At 38.0% G+C, this 13714-nt stretch overlaps 1 protein-coding gene across 2 annotated transcripts in view; it reads left to right on the forward strand.

The window, feature by feature from the left end:
* Window positions 1-13714, forward strand: part of inpp4b (inositol polyphosphate-4-phosphatase type II B) — a 330847-nt gene that overhangs the window by 51241 nt on the left and 265892 nt on the right. The window lies entirely within an intron of this gene.

The following is a 13714-nucleotide window of genomic DNA, read 5'->3' on the forward strand; positions in this document are numbered from 1 at the left end:
GGCCACCCCAATCAACTTTTCTTATTTTTCCCCTGCCTTCAATGGAACACAGTTAGTCTTAATAGATACCAAGAAAACATTATCCAGGATTTACTTTACTTTTTTATTTGGATCTCCATTAGCTATGGTTAAAGTTATTGCTACTCTTTATGGAGTCTACACCCAATACAATTGTTGCACGGGAAAGAGGGGGCAGTGCCCCTCAAATAAATGTCTTGCCCCCTCAAACCAAAGATTGATACCTCACTCCATACTCAGATTTCACGAGAGACGCATCTATTACACCTGCACGTTTTTACACGTGTATTAGCAAGCCTGCCTGCCTGCCTGAAGAAGGTCCTTTTAAGGACTGAAACGTTTCGTTACCGGCTTGTTTTTTCTTCCTTTGGGCTGTTTTACTCCTGTTATGGACAGACGGGGTTATGAGGGCGGGTGGACGGTGGTCTCCTATCGTCTGGACAGTGACAAACACCGTTGGGGCCACTGCCGTGCTCCTCAGACCGCTTCTATGACAGCCGCGAGCGGCGAACCTGTGCGTCCGTCACACGTACCGGGGGCCACCACACTACACACAGCAACAGGGGGTCAGGCTTTCAGCCAAAGCACCATTGCTGCTCCGCGAAGCACCGCACACTTGTTTGCTGTTTTTAGCCATCTCATCCCTGGAAATGTTACTGTAGAATTGAATGTGTTGCGAACTTTTGTAACAGTGGCATGAGTTGAATCACCTTTGCTGGAGGGGTAAAAAATAAGGTTAATTCTGCAAGCTACAGTTAACTAACATCTTCAAATGTAATTTTAACAAAATTGATAGAATTTGATGATGAATACAAATTCCATTGTCTGTGAAATTTATCTTTAATTTTAACAATCTTCCATTAAAATTGCTTCTGCTGTTGTTGACTAAACTGAGAACATAATTGAGTTTTATCACTGTGTCCACTGTGACCATGAATACATCGCAGTTTTATTTTTATTGAGTATGAATTGTGGAATTGCAATGGCAAATTAAGAAAACAAGGAGTGTGCAGCGCATGGTCAAATATGTCTGTGTGTGGGTGTAACAATGTTGATATGAGATGTAAAACACAATTAGTAGTCAATATGCAAGCTGCCAATTAAATGGTGAATTTAAGATACTCTGTAAATAGGTTCAAATATTTGTAAATCTGACTCTGAAAAAGTAATTACCTCACCAGCCACGAACCTCACCGCATATCACTGCACTACATGGTGGCCATGGAGGCTGAGTTTGAAGCCCTCCTGGGTATGCCCACAACAGACTGGCGAGACCCCTTCCAGACAGCCTCATCCTGGGGATGCATTTACAAGATGAGACTCTGGAGCAGGTGGAAGCTCTCATCATATCTTGTGTAGAAGATGTGAATGAGCAGGGGGAGGAGGTGAGAGAGGGGGAGACAGGGTCTCATCACCACCAGTGAGCACCCCCCCACCCATGTCCCATCATCACCACCAGGGCTGAGGTCCACATTTCAGCTGACTCTAGGGCTGTAGCAGAGGTGACCAGGGCCCACCTCTGAGCCTGAAGCCCCCTCAGCCCCTGTTGTCACCAGACCATACTCAATGGTTACCACGGCTACCATGGCAACCATGACAGAGCCAACAGGTGATTGATCACCATTTAGGGAGATGGAAACAGCCACAACTGTTGAAATTCACTCCCATCTGATGCAAACTGTTCCACCAAAACCCCAGAGAGGACCCCACGGCCCCTCCCTCTGGGTGAACTCATCAACACAGAATCAAAATCATCCAGTCATGTTATGTTATGTTATGTTATGTTATGTTATGTTATGTTATGTTATGTTATGTTATGTTATGTTATGTTATGTTATGTTATGTTATGTTATGTTATGTTATGTTATGTTATGATGGTTGATCAAATTTGAATGGAGGTTATTTTTTTTAATTTAATTTTAATTTTTCAGTTTCCCCCCTTGAGGAATTGCCACCTTTTTGTGGTGAGGGGGTTTTGTGTGCCTCAGTGAGCCTAACAGCTTTACCAGCAGGAGCTTAGTCTTCAGGTGGGACACCCAATGGACAGGTCTGAAGGTAGAGACCTGATTAGGGGCAATCCACTTCTCTAGGTTGGGGTTGGACACATAGCTAACAACCCAATTCAATGAAGAAACCACTGTTACTATAAGCAAAGGGAAAACAAAGTGCTGGAACATGATGTGTACATATGATGCCTCCTTCACATTTCTGACTGCCCCTCATGTATGTCTGCCTACAACTGGTCCTGAATTAGTGCAGTAGTCAATTACATATACCCAAACATACCCTAATGAATTGTATTTAGAAGCTTTGTTTATGCATCATTAGGCACCTAGAGCGGTTTTATTACATTTTTTCAGTATTTTTATTTTTTTTAATCTAAATTTGTTATTCTCTTGAATAATTTGTTCCGGAAGAAGATTCTATGTCACCATAGCCCTGTGCATTACAGTACTTTTATTTCTTTGCTGTAGGTAGAGTAAATGTACCTCCCGTAGCATGCTTGTTTAATATGCATGTTCATCAGAACTAAAAAATCGTTTAGATAAAACCCTTGGCTGTTGAGTTGCAGAAATATTTCTAATAAAAACAAGTAATGAGGCAACTAGTCTGCTGTTTACCTTTAACCATGTAAGACAGTTATGCATTTGATTATAGATTGATGCCAATGAATGTAATTTTCAGCACCGTTGTTCTCTATTCAGTATATATTTAGACCATAGAGGCCTCTCTGCTGGTGGATGACCTTTAAAAGGGTTCAGAATAGGAAACTGTGGTGCTGCCCAAATGCAGCAGAGGTCTTGATAAAGTCATACTATTGCATCATTCATCAGGAAATGTTTTCAGGTTATTTAGGCTAGATTTTTTCACACATTTTAAAGCACTGTAAGCCATTTATTAAAATTGCGGCTGCCGTATGGCTAGAGTTAATTAGAGAGGAGACTTGTTCTGACATGAAACCTTTTTAAACCAGTTTCAGGAAATATGATCAATAATTCAAGGAAAAGTCTTGACTTTGTTCATCTTGTATTACTCTTTGATCTGGGTCAGGGAAGAATGGCTCTTTACCTGCACCAAAGTGAATATATTTAGAATAAATCAAAGATTGTCAATGGGAGCTAGACAAAGAGTGTGTGAGGCACAAAACCTTATCGTGATTGAATTAGTAGTTTCTCTTTGAAGATTCATGAGCCAGGGATGTTACTCAGCTTGAGTGTACAAGGCTAATGTTTGTAAAATCTGTGTCAGGCTTGATAGTATGTAGCCCATGCTTTTTCAGGAAGACTATACTGTTATCTACTGTTACATAATTTAACACCATTCTCCACCATGAAGCAGAACCTTTGGTGCAATGTGATAATGATCATAAAAGATCAAAGCAAATGGGAAAAAAAAGTGTGAAATAATTTCACAAGCAAGATTTAGGCCATGATACTTTGCACCCAATGTGATAATTGGCAAATTTGGCATCAGGTCCATAACTGGACTGTACATGTATTTAAACATTGAAGAGAATAATGCAGTAATCCAACTTTTTATAGTAATACCAAAGGATTCAGTGAACCAAGTCAACTGTATGAGTTCAGTTTCCATTTCCTTTTTCAAACGCATCAGCGCCTGTAAACACAATGTACTGATTGGTACTGTCAACACATTTAAAACAGTAAAAGGAGAGTGGCTTACAATGCGCCAATTGAGGCCAGACCTTTCCTTTAAACTGAAGAAGGCAATGCACCCTTTTCTTACCAAAAAACATGGTTTCAGACATGGAGGCGCGAAAATTTTACCGTACCATTGTTTCATTTCATTAATTCAGAAATTAGGCCATGGAATTTGGAAACAAAGTGCTATTGAATTAAAGTCCATTTACTATTTTATAGATGAATATGCGATCCCAACTATTAGCAGAAATTTAGCCAATCCCTTCGCGGCCCCACAATTATGTCAATCACTGCAACATTTCCGCAATTATGATCGATTTGACTAAGCCCATGGGCCTCATGAAAAAATTGGGGTGCTCGATTATAGAAAAAAATATAATCACGATTATTTCAGTCACAATTGAAATCACGATTATTCAAATGATTATTTGTCAACCAAAAAGTTATTTAGTTTGTGTTTAAAAAAAAAAGAAATACATAAAATATGTTCTCTAAACATAAATAAAATCCTTCAAACACTAAAATCAAGTATGTTCACTTTTGCACAAAACAAAACATTTCTTGCACGTGATGTGTCTTTGCTCTAGGTCTTAACCATCAAACCCAAAGTCTTCCCATATTAGAGAATTTGACTTGCCACTTGTTTACCAAGTGTTTTTGCTGCGTTTCTCCTGCCATGTTTCAAGACAGAGGGGAGGAGCTTGCATGTGCGTGGATTAAACAACTCAAAGTTAGTATTAATAACATATGTGTGTCAAGCTTTATTATTTGTTGATGTTCAAAATAGTGGGTTTGTTTTATTTAGCGAATAAAACATATGTATAAAAAATTTATTAAAAATGTAATTTTTAAAAAAAAATTTTAGATAGTTTTTTGTAATCGTTGGGTGCAATAATCAAAATCGTACTCTAATTTTGATTAATTGAGCAGCCCTAGTACAAAGACTTGCATGAAAAATGGTGCGAAATAAGCGTGCGTCTCAATCCAGAGACAGGTGTAAAAATTCAGTTGTTTAAATCTGTGCGTAGGACTGGTACCACACACCTATCCTTTGAACATCTGAATCAGCGCAGATGTGAGCGCACATATATCCCCTTCCTGTCTACGCTCACATTTACATGTGTAAATCATATTTAAATGAGATCGGCGCTGGGATTCCCCTCAGTGGGATCAGAAAAGGAAAGAAGAGATTTTTCAAATTATTTAACCAACAGCAACATGTAAGATGGAGATGATTCAACAGTGAAGATACTTAAATAACTATAAACACACTGTTTACTGAATGCTTGACTGTCGGTGTGTTAAGAAGTGGGAAAAGGTTTAAGGAAAAGATGGAAAATGCTATACTACTACTACTAATAATCATCGTACGTACGCCACCTCAGGACTTGACATGAAAGACTGCACATCTCCACGCTCACTCCATATACAGATAAATTGTCAAAGTTACCTGTTTATGCAAAGTTATGGAAAAATAACAAAGCCTTAAAATACAGCAACTTTTGCCTGAATTTTTTGAAAAAGCTGCAGCAAAATCAGACATTTAGGCTGCAAGAATCATGCAAAGTAACCACAAAATTTTGAAGCGACTGAGAAATGGAGAGACAGTTGCATGTCAAATCATGGAGCATCACTTTGTTGCAACTGTGAGATGTTTACTCGGCAAGCAGTATATTTGGAAAAATTCTGTGTGCGTCTGTGGAGTTTTTATTTCGTTTTGTTTCATTATAAAAAAAGGAAAAAACTGCAGAATGAATAATGGACCTAGTATTTGGAGTTTGCTCTCTATGATGAAGGCCACCATCCATGCAGCCAGTTTAAGTGAACTGATTTCTCAGCATGTGACAGTTTTCGTTCTGTGTCCGGATGGCTAATTGATTCTCATTGAGGTCTCCTGCAAAAAAACGCTCCTCACAAAGTGCAGCAGCTGAAGAGAAGTATTGACAAAATGTTTGAGTTTCAGATATTATTGAACTGAAAAGGCTTCCCTGGGGGCAATCTTGATGCACGATCAATTCTATGGTATTGAATGGAATAAATGGGATGCAGCCTGACACTTTCCACCTGTCTCTGCTCATAAGAAGCTGTAGACTTGATAAATCTGCTCCCTATGCTCACTGTGCTAAGTAATAAACTGTATAGGTAAAAGAATAATTGGGTGAACACCATGAGCATGGTTAATTTTCCTTCAGTGTGTGTTTGTTGGATAAGACAAAAACACAAATGGAGAAACACATTTCTCCTTTCATACATTCAATAAATAGAACATGATGGTCTCTGTATTTTGAGCTAATGGCTGATGCACTCACACAGGTCTCGATGGAAAGTACTTTCGAATGAGTGTCAAATGTGTGCTCCTTTCTCATATTTCTTCAAATATAATAGTTTATTGCATTAATAAATGGTAACCACATCTTAACACAGTGCTCATGTGCCATTTTAGTGCTTTTCAGATAGCTTTTCCTTCAATCAAGTGTCAGCCAGTGCAGGAAATGCTTTTCTTTTCAGTTACCTTAGTTTTTAGTGCGAAAGAAAAGTAAGTACTATTTGAAAATAACTGTATGCGTGGGATCCTGCAGTAAAAAATGTTTTTTTTTTTTCTGTGCTGGATATGTAGAAACTTCGTATAAGTGAGTATAGCCAAAGTACATTTGGATAAGTGTGAAAGGCATTCGAGGAGCACACCAGACATACACCTACAATGTGTAGGTCAAATACATCTTGTATTGGCTAATTTGTGTTCTAGATCGTGTCACGGCAAATTTGCGGTTGACCTCATTTGGAGACATAATTTATTGCTCTGGTTGAATGATGGAGTCCAGTCGAAGCATTGATGATTTTATAAAAAAGATTTATTATAAAATTAAATAAAAAAGGAGTAAAAAAGAAGCTTCCATCCTGTGGAATGAAAGGCAAAAGGCTCGTGGCAGAGCAAAAAGGCAAGACCCACTCTAACTAACAGTTTCACAGCTTAAGCTTTTATACAGATAACAGAAAAAGTTCCACCCTGAGGTGAGGAGAAGGAGGGGGTCAGATGCCCAACAGTGGAAACGTTTGAGGATGATGAAGACGTGTATATTATGAGGAAGGTTGGGTGCCACTCTTATCTATCCTTGATAGTGTGTGTGCGAGTATATCTGCATGTGCGTTTGAGTTTGGCCTTCAGCAGAGACTGTGTTGCACTGTGGATACAATACGATCTGTACTGTTTAATCTAACATGATTCCGCTGTTCAAAAGTGCAAAGAGTAATGCAGTCATGTATTAAAACATGACAAATTGTACACATGAACACACATTTGACGATATGATGATGAATATAATAATTGCCATAACAATCGGTTGCAGATTAAAAAATAAAGATAAATTGTCACCAGGTCTGGTTTGCTTTTTTAAATCTTAAATCTGATATCTGGAGTTTCTGAGAAATGATTTTGTATGATTCTTTTGAAATGCGAAAAAATACCTAACTAGTCTTTTACTGTGGTCTACTGCCGGTGGTCATTCATATACATTAATGTATATAAGTCCCGCCTTTGTCCTATAGACCCCTATACAAATGGAAACAAGCGCCGTGCTCGCCTCGCCAATAGGCTTCAACTTCGAGTCTGTCAATCAAAGTGAATGTGGAACTGTGCATGGAAACAAGGCCACGCGTCACAACAGCAAACAGGTAAATATGATTTTGGCTCTTACCTGACCCATAGACTTGTATCAATGCAACCTTGTTATGTTCCGCGATGTGCATGCAGAAGAGTAGAGGTGTGGCTTCTGGTAGATTGGCAGAGGCAGTGGGAGGAAGTGGAGCTGTTTAGGACGAGACATAAAGACGTTTCTCAGATGCTCCGAATAGCAGCTCTAATTTCATTCTCTCCACCAAGGAGGTAATAAAATTGTTTAGCATCATTACGTCAAAAGTACTTAATGGATTTTAACAAAATCCTAACCATAGAAAGACTTTACGCCATGTAAGATTCCATTAAAATTTGGAGAGGATCTAGATCAATATACTGATTCTGGATCAGTATAAATAAATCGAAAAATCCTCCCTGAACCTAATAACTGGCACTGCCACCCTTGGCAGCAAAAACTGTCACCAGACTTTTGCAATAAGTGATGACAAGTCTTATGCATTGCTCTGGAGGAAGCAGACAAGAGTACTAAGAATCTGACCTTCAGAGGACCCTGCTCAGCGCCATCTTGCCTGGGAATGACACACCATCGTACAGGCTAAATTACGATCGACTGAGCTGCAGTGCCGATGCTAACCTATCATCGTCCAGCACTGGGTTATGTTTTTGAGTAATGGCGGAGTGTAAAGCCAATGGTTGTTTTAACAACAAGAGAAAAACCCTGCAGAAACTAAGCCAAATAACGACACTAAGTCAGAGCAGAGCCAGATGTTGGCTCCATAATATCATTCCGGAATAGACAGTTGAAACGATTGTTTGGACGAAATTCAGTGGTATGCAACCGAAAGCTAATGTGGTGGGCATTGATAGTTCAGCAGTACCACCTTGATATTAGGCACAAAACGGCTCTTGAATACGCCAAGCATTGACATGTCAACATCTATTGTCAACTGAATTTTATGGGACAGCAGTTCTGTCGGCAGATTTGGCATATCAGAATTGCCATCATCATATGGAAGGGCATCATTATGGGGTATATCGTGGGGATCATGATGGTGTTGATCCAAGGTATTGTCATCGGTAATGTTTACACTGGATGAAGCATCATGGAACTCATTCATGGTATCAGAGGCTTCAAAAAGGGCATCATCATGGGGCTTGTCCAGGACATTGTAATGGGGTTCTTCCAGAGTGCGGTCACTGGGTTAATATAGAAAATGGTAATGGTTTTTGTCCATTGTAGCACCATGGCATTCATTCAAGCTTCCATCTGGTTCACCATCTTATTGGTTTCACCCCATATCTTTAAAATAAACTTTCCCTCTCAGCTTACATGATGTTATCAGTAAAAGAAGATACTGCCTTTTCTAGACTGAGGTAATGTTCTCATGCCACTCTGCAATGTGTCCAATGATCAGCAATGGTGAACTTTGAGTATGTTACACTCCGACATAGGGATGTAACGATTCACTCAACTCCCGATACGATTTGATTCACGATACTGGGTTCCTGATACGATTCTCTCACGATGTATTTTACAAAATGGGACTGTAGACAAATGATGACTGAAAAATATTCCTTTAATTTTTTTGGGAAAAAAACTAGAAAATAAAATACCGTACTACTTTTCTTTTATTTTTCATTGTCAAAAGAATCTCTTGATAAACTATTCAAAACAATGCAATTTAACTAAAAATAAATCTTTAATTAAATAAATCCTTGCCTTGGCTTTGGGGTTATTGATATTGTGAACTCTCAATTATTCTACTACATGAATATACACATGGATTGGATTGTGGACTGTTTGATTGTTCCTCTTGTTCCTGCCTGTAGTTGTTAGTGTATGTGTGAGTGTGAAACGCATAGGGTATCGATGGTTGATGTTAAGCACATGTGTAAAGTTTGACCCAAACCATTTGTGTTGTGACTTTACCGTCCTTTTAAATTTGTGTGAGAGGCAGAAAATAGGTCTTGTATATTTGTGACACGCTGCTTTTGATACAGAGAAGCACAATGTGTTCAGGTAAACAAGAGACAAAGAAACAAGAAACAAAATTGCTGCTACGTCAGCATTCCGATTACTTGGATTTTAACATACGGTGTTTGCGAATATGTAACAAGCGATCAAACTGAACAAAAACGAGAGCTAACTAACTCACCTCTGTCCACCCAGTGCAGGTAATTTGGCCCCTAATATCACCTGTGGCTGTCATCTACAGTGCTCACGTGACCTAAACCCAGCATATCACCGTGGCAACCAGACCAAACGAATCAAAAGACCAATAATCCACCCGTGAAACAATATACAGCCCTTACAGGTGTTATGTTTGATGCCCCACTGTTCTTGGTTGCAGGAAATATTAAATTTTCTTGTGTTGATTGGTTGCTCACTCAGGCAGCTACAGTCTGACTTAACAATTAACTGTAACAAAGTGAAAGTGCACAATCTTACTGGTTACTTACTTCAGTAGGTTAATAAATGATCTCTCTATAAATTGCAAAATTGTGGATTCATTGCGCTGAACTTAATTATAAATCTTATGGGTGTTTTGCAAATCTGTTTTTCTTTGATAAAAAAAGAATGTTGAGAAAAAGACTACTTTTCACACTATGTATAACTACAAATAAAGGGCATTATCATCTGCTCCTTATTTGTATAATATTTGTGTGACATTGTCCAGATTGCAGGTGCATGTCATCCAACATTTTAGTGCACCGGTAATGTTTGTGCCAGTAGTAACACAGTTTTTGTCTCTGAGCTTTTAAACACACACTATTATAATAAATAGTTATATAGATTTAGATTTGACCAATGAAACATCCTACTTGTTTTTAGAATTATTTAATATACAGTATATGAATCATGCTGGTATGTTTAAAAGTAATGTTAAAATTGTCTTTTTCACAGCACTGTATGTTGGGTTAGTTTCTCAATTTAAATGGTAATGTGAACGGACAAACAGTGTAAATAGTTTGTAGCTCCATTCTGACCTGCATGCGTATTGTCGTGTTTGTCTCAAAGTAAGCCTGCTTTTATTGACAGACAACTGTTAATGTCAACATCAGATCAGCGCACAGCGTAATGAGCGCATGTCAAACACAGACAGTTGCGCAGTGCGTGTAAGAGACAGTGCATCTATTTACATAATCTACATATCAAATATAAGGATAATCCATGTTCTTGTGCAGAAAAAGGATTGATTCAACAGTAGATGCGTCAAGCCTGTCTCAATTCTGTCCCTGTCCCTCTCTGGTTCATGGTGATCAGAGGACAGTGCACAGCCTGCTGCAGCGCACCACTCTTTTCTTTTTTTTTTTTGCCTGATAATATTTGATGTGGTGGATTTAGCATCTTTGATACGTGTACTACAGACTTTGCAGTCAGATCTCCTTTTGTTGGTACAGTCCAGTTTGAAGTTGTTGAAACCAAATGTGATGACAAATGATACAGCAGCAGCTACAGGTGTGCCGTCGGTCGCCACGGTCGTCAGCCGAGGTACTAGTGCGTGAGCCGTGAGGTGCGCACCTGATTCGTATTATGGTTACCATAACCATGGTTACCATGAAAAAAAGAAGGGAATCACATTAAGCTCGTGAGATGTTTGAGTTAATACGCAAAATATAATGATTGTTCACGAGTACCAAAACACGAGTCAATGTCAAGGCTGAAGTGTTTTGAGCATGAGTACAAGTCAAGTCTGAAGTCTCTGTGAGTGCGACTCGAGTCCAAGTCGCAAAGTCAAGTCCCCACCTCTGTCATAGCGATTATTAAAAAGATAGTCTCTGTTTTCAGTGACTGAGGAAGGATTATTCACCCTGGTGCAAAGCAAAAAATATGCAAGAATAATTTTGAAAAAAAAAAAAGTTGTTTGAAGATGTTTACTTGGCCTTTAAATGTTAAGGATTTTAGGCAATTGCATGGAGGCTTCTTGGCATCTTACAAGTTCTCAGAGTTAATGCCTTGATTGGTTTGAACGGTTTTGGCTGCTAAGGGGGACCCACACAAATTTGGCAAGTGCTCATAATGTTGGCTGATCATTGCATAAAGAAAGTAATTTTATTATATGCATTCATACCTCTGCCAAAATTGTGTTAAATGTCACTGTTTTATAGAAGTGCATTGGCTTAATGCACTTAGAGCTGCATCAGAATGGGCTGAGGAAAGCTTGTACAGCAGGAGGACTGGCTGCTGTGTGTCAGTGCTACTTGTCTGAGCAATCAAGCACCCAGCTGGACTATTATTTGGTGCCTCTGAAGTGGTTTCGAAAGTAATAGGATTTTTTGGCCCACAGAATAAGTCTAGTCCTCAGTGTGCATTTGACCAAGAAGAGTGGAAAGGGCTAAGGAAAGCAACTCCAGGAATTTGTGGGGTTTTCTGGTGATTGAAAAACTCATTATTTTCCCCTTTTGCACAGGTTTACCTCCAGGAGCTTTGTTTGTTTATTTAGTTATTTATTTATTTATTTATTTTTGTGTATGGCACAATTTCAACCTAAATTTTCAATGTTTGTAGTATTTGAAGAAATGTCACAAGTGCAATTGGATCATCGTTGAATAGCTGTTAATGTATCTCTGTCCTCTTTGTTCTTTTTATAATCTAATTATATTTGTGAACAAATACTCAACTGAAGGACTTCTTAACACTGTTTGAACTTAGGGTACCATTACAAACAAGCGCTCACACAGTGCTACACGCATGGAGGCATAAGGTTTTGACTTACAAGAGACAAATGGATTGCATGTTCATGCTTTGGGAAATGCAATTTATTAGCTCCATATTGCATAATAAAAGTCTGCTTAACTGACATCTATTGAAAATTACAGCTCAATGGAAGTTCTGTTTTGCCACAAAGCACCAGTTGGGCATATAATTGGAACAAGAATGGACCTCACGGTGAGGCATGGAGTGATGGATGCAAGTGGAATGTAGAGAGAGAATTAATAGCTTTTTACGCAGTTATTCATTGCTTATGTATGAGTGCTCAGTGTTGCACAATATCAACTTGTTTATAGTAACACGATGCAGAAGAATACCTATAAATACTACAGACTGCAAAAAGGCATTTAAAAATATGTGGGAGCAAATTAAAGGGCAAGTGAAATTGGTTTGATTTCAGGGAACATTTCACTCTTTCTGACTCAGTCTTGCTCAATCTGCTGCTGAAAGGAAATGTTCTTTGCATCATTTTATTCCCACATTCTTTCCCCACATTGCAATAAGTTGCTCTAATTTCCAATGAGCCATGAGAGTGTAGCGTGATCAATCACTTTTAGCTCTATTAAAGATGTCTCAACTCATCTACTGAAACAAATTCCCATTTGTTTAGCTTTTTAATGAAGGTGTGAAATAACTGTATCATTACTCTATCCACAGGATTTGCTATATCATGCAGCGCATTAATTATATCCCATACTATGTCAATACTAATACTACCTTGCATTTATGATTTTTACACATTTAAATGTATTATGCATATCGGAGATATCATCCAACTAATACAGACACTTTTGTTAATGGTTCACTGTAGTGCATTTGTTATACATTGAAATATTTTAGCACTCCTGAATGTGTGGGTTCAATTTGCAGTAAAGAGGTGACTCCTCTGTACTTCAATGCAGTTTTTCCTGATTTCAGTAACCTACATCTAAGATCTTTTGTGCTGTGATGCAAAGGATGTCTGCAAATATAAACAACCTTGTCAGCATTTATTGTTTGTTTTTTTGACCTTATAACGTATAAAACATACAGCAGGTTTTAGTAACAGAAATTACTTGGTAACAGGTCACCAGTTCGAATCGTGGGTCATCACTAGAGTTGTCACGATACCAAAATGAGTAAACACGATACTATACCAGACAAAGTATCACGGTTCCGGGTAATATCGCGATACTGAAGCCTTTTTTTATTATTATCATTTTTATAAACTGCAATGTATTTGTACAAGTTAGAAATACTTTCTATTTACTTATAGTGTTGTTTGGTGCATGATAAGAGTACATGAACAAAAGCATATAAGCAATAAAAAAAAAAAACTAATAAATGAAGTTAGAAATGATATGGTTGAAATTAAAAAAAATATATAATTCAGCTTCCTTTGCATGTCAATTTATGTTTAACTAATATAAATAATCAACTTAGGATAACAAATCCACTGTCTTTAAAAAAAAAAAAAATGGAAATTGAAAAACTATTTGACAATAATGTTTCTTCTCCAACATAATAAACCATAGAGGATAAAATACAATAAACAGGAACCGATTCCCTGAGAAAACTATATTTGTATGCATTTTCTGGGTGACATCACTGTCGTTTTATGAGATTGGATGTGATCCCTCCTTTGTATGTATATAATTTGTAAAAATAGTTTGAACACTGTAATTATATATATATATATATATATAT

This window comes from Gouania willdenowi, chromosome 1, assembly GCF_900634775.1.
Source record: "Gouania willdenowi chromosome 1, fGouWil2.1, whole genome shotgun sequence".
In the NCBI taxonomy this organism is placed as follows: Eukaryota; Metazoa; Chordata; class Actinopteri; order Blenniiformes; family Gobiesocidae; genus Gouania; species Gouania willdenowi.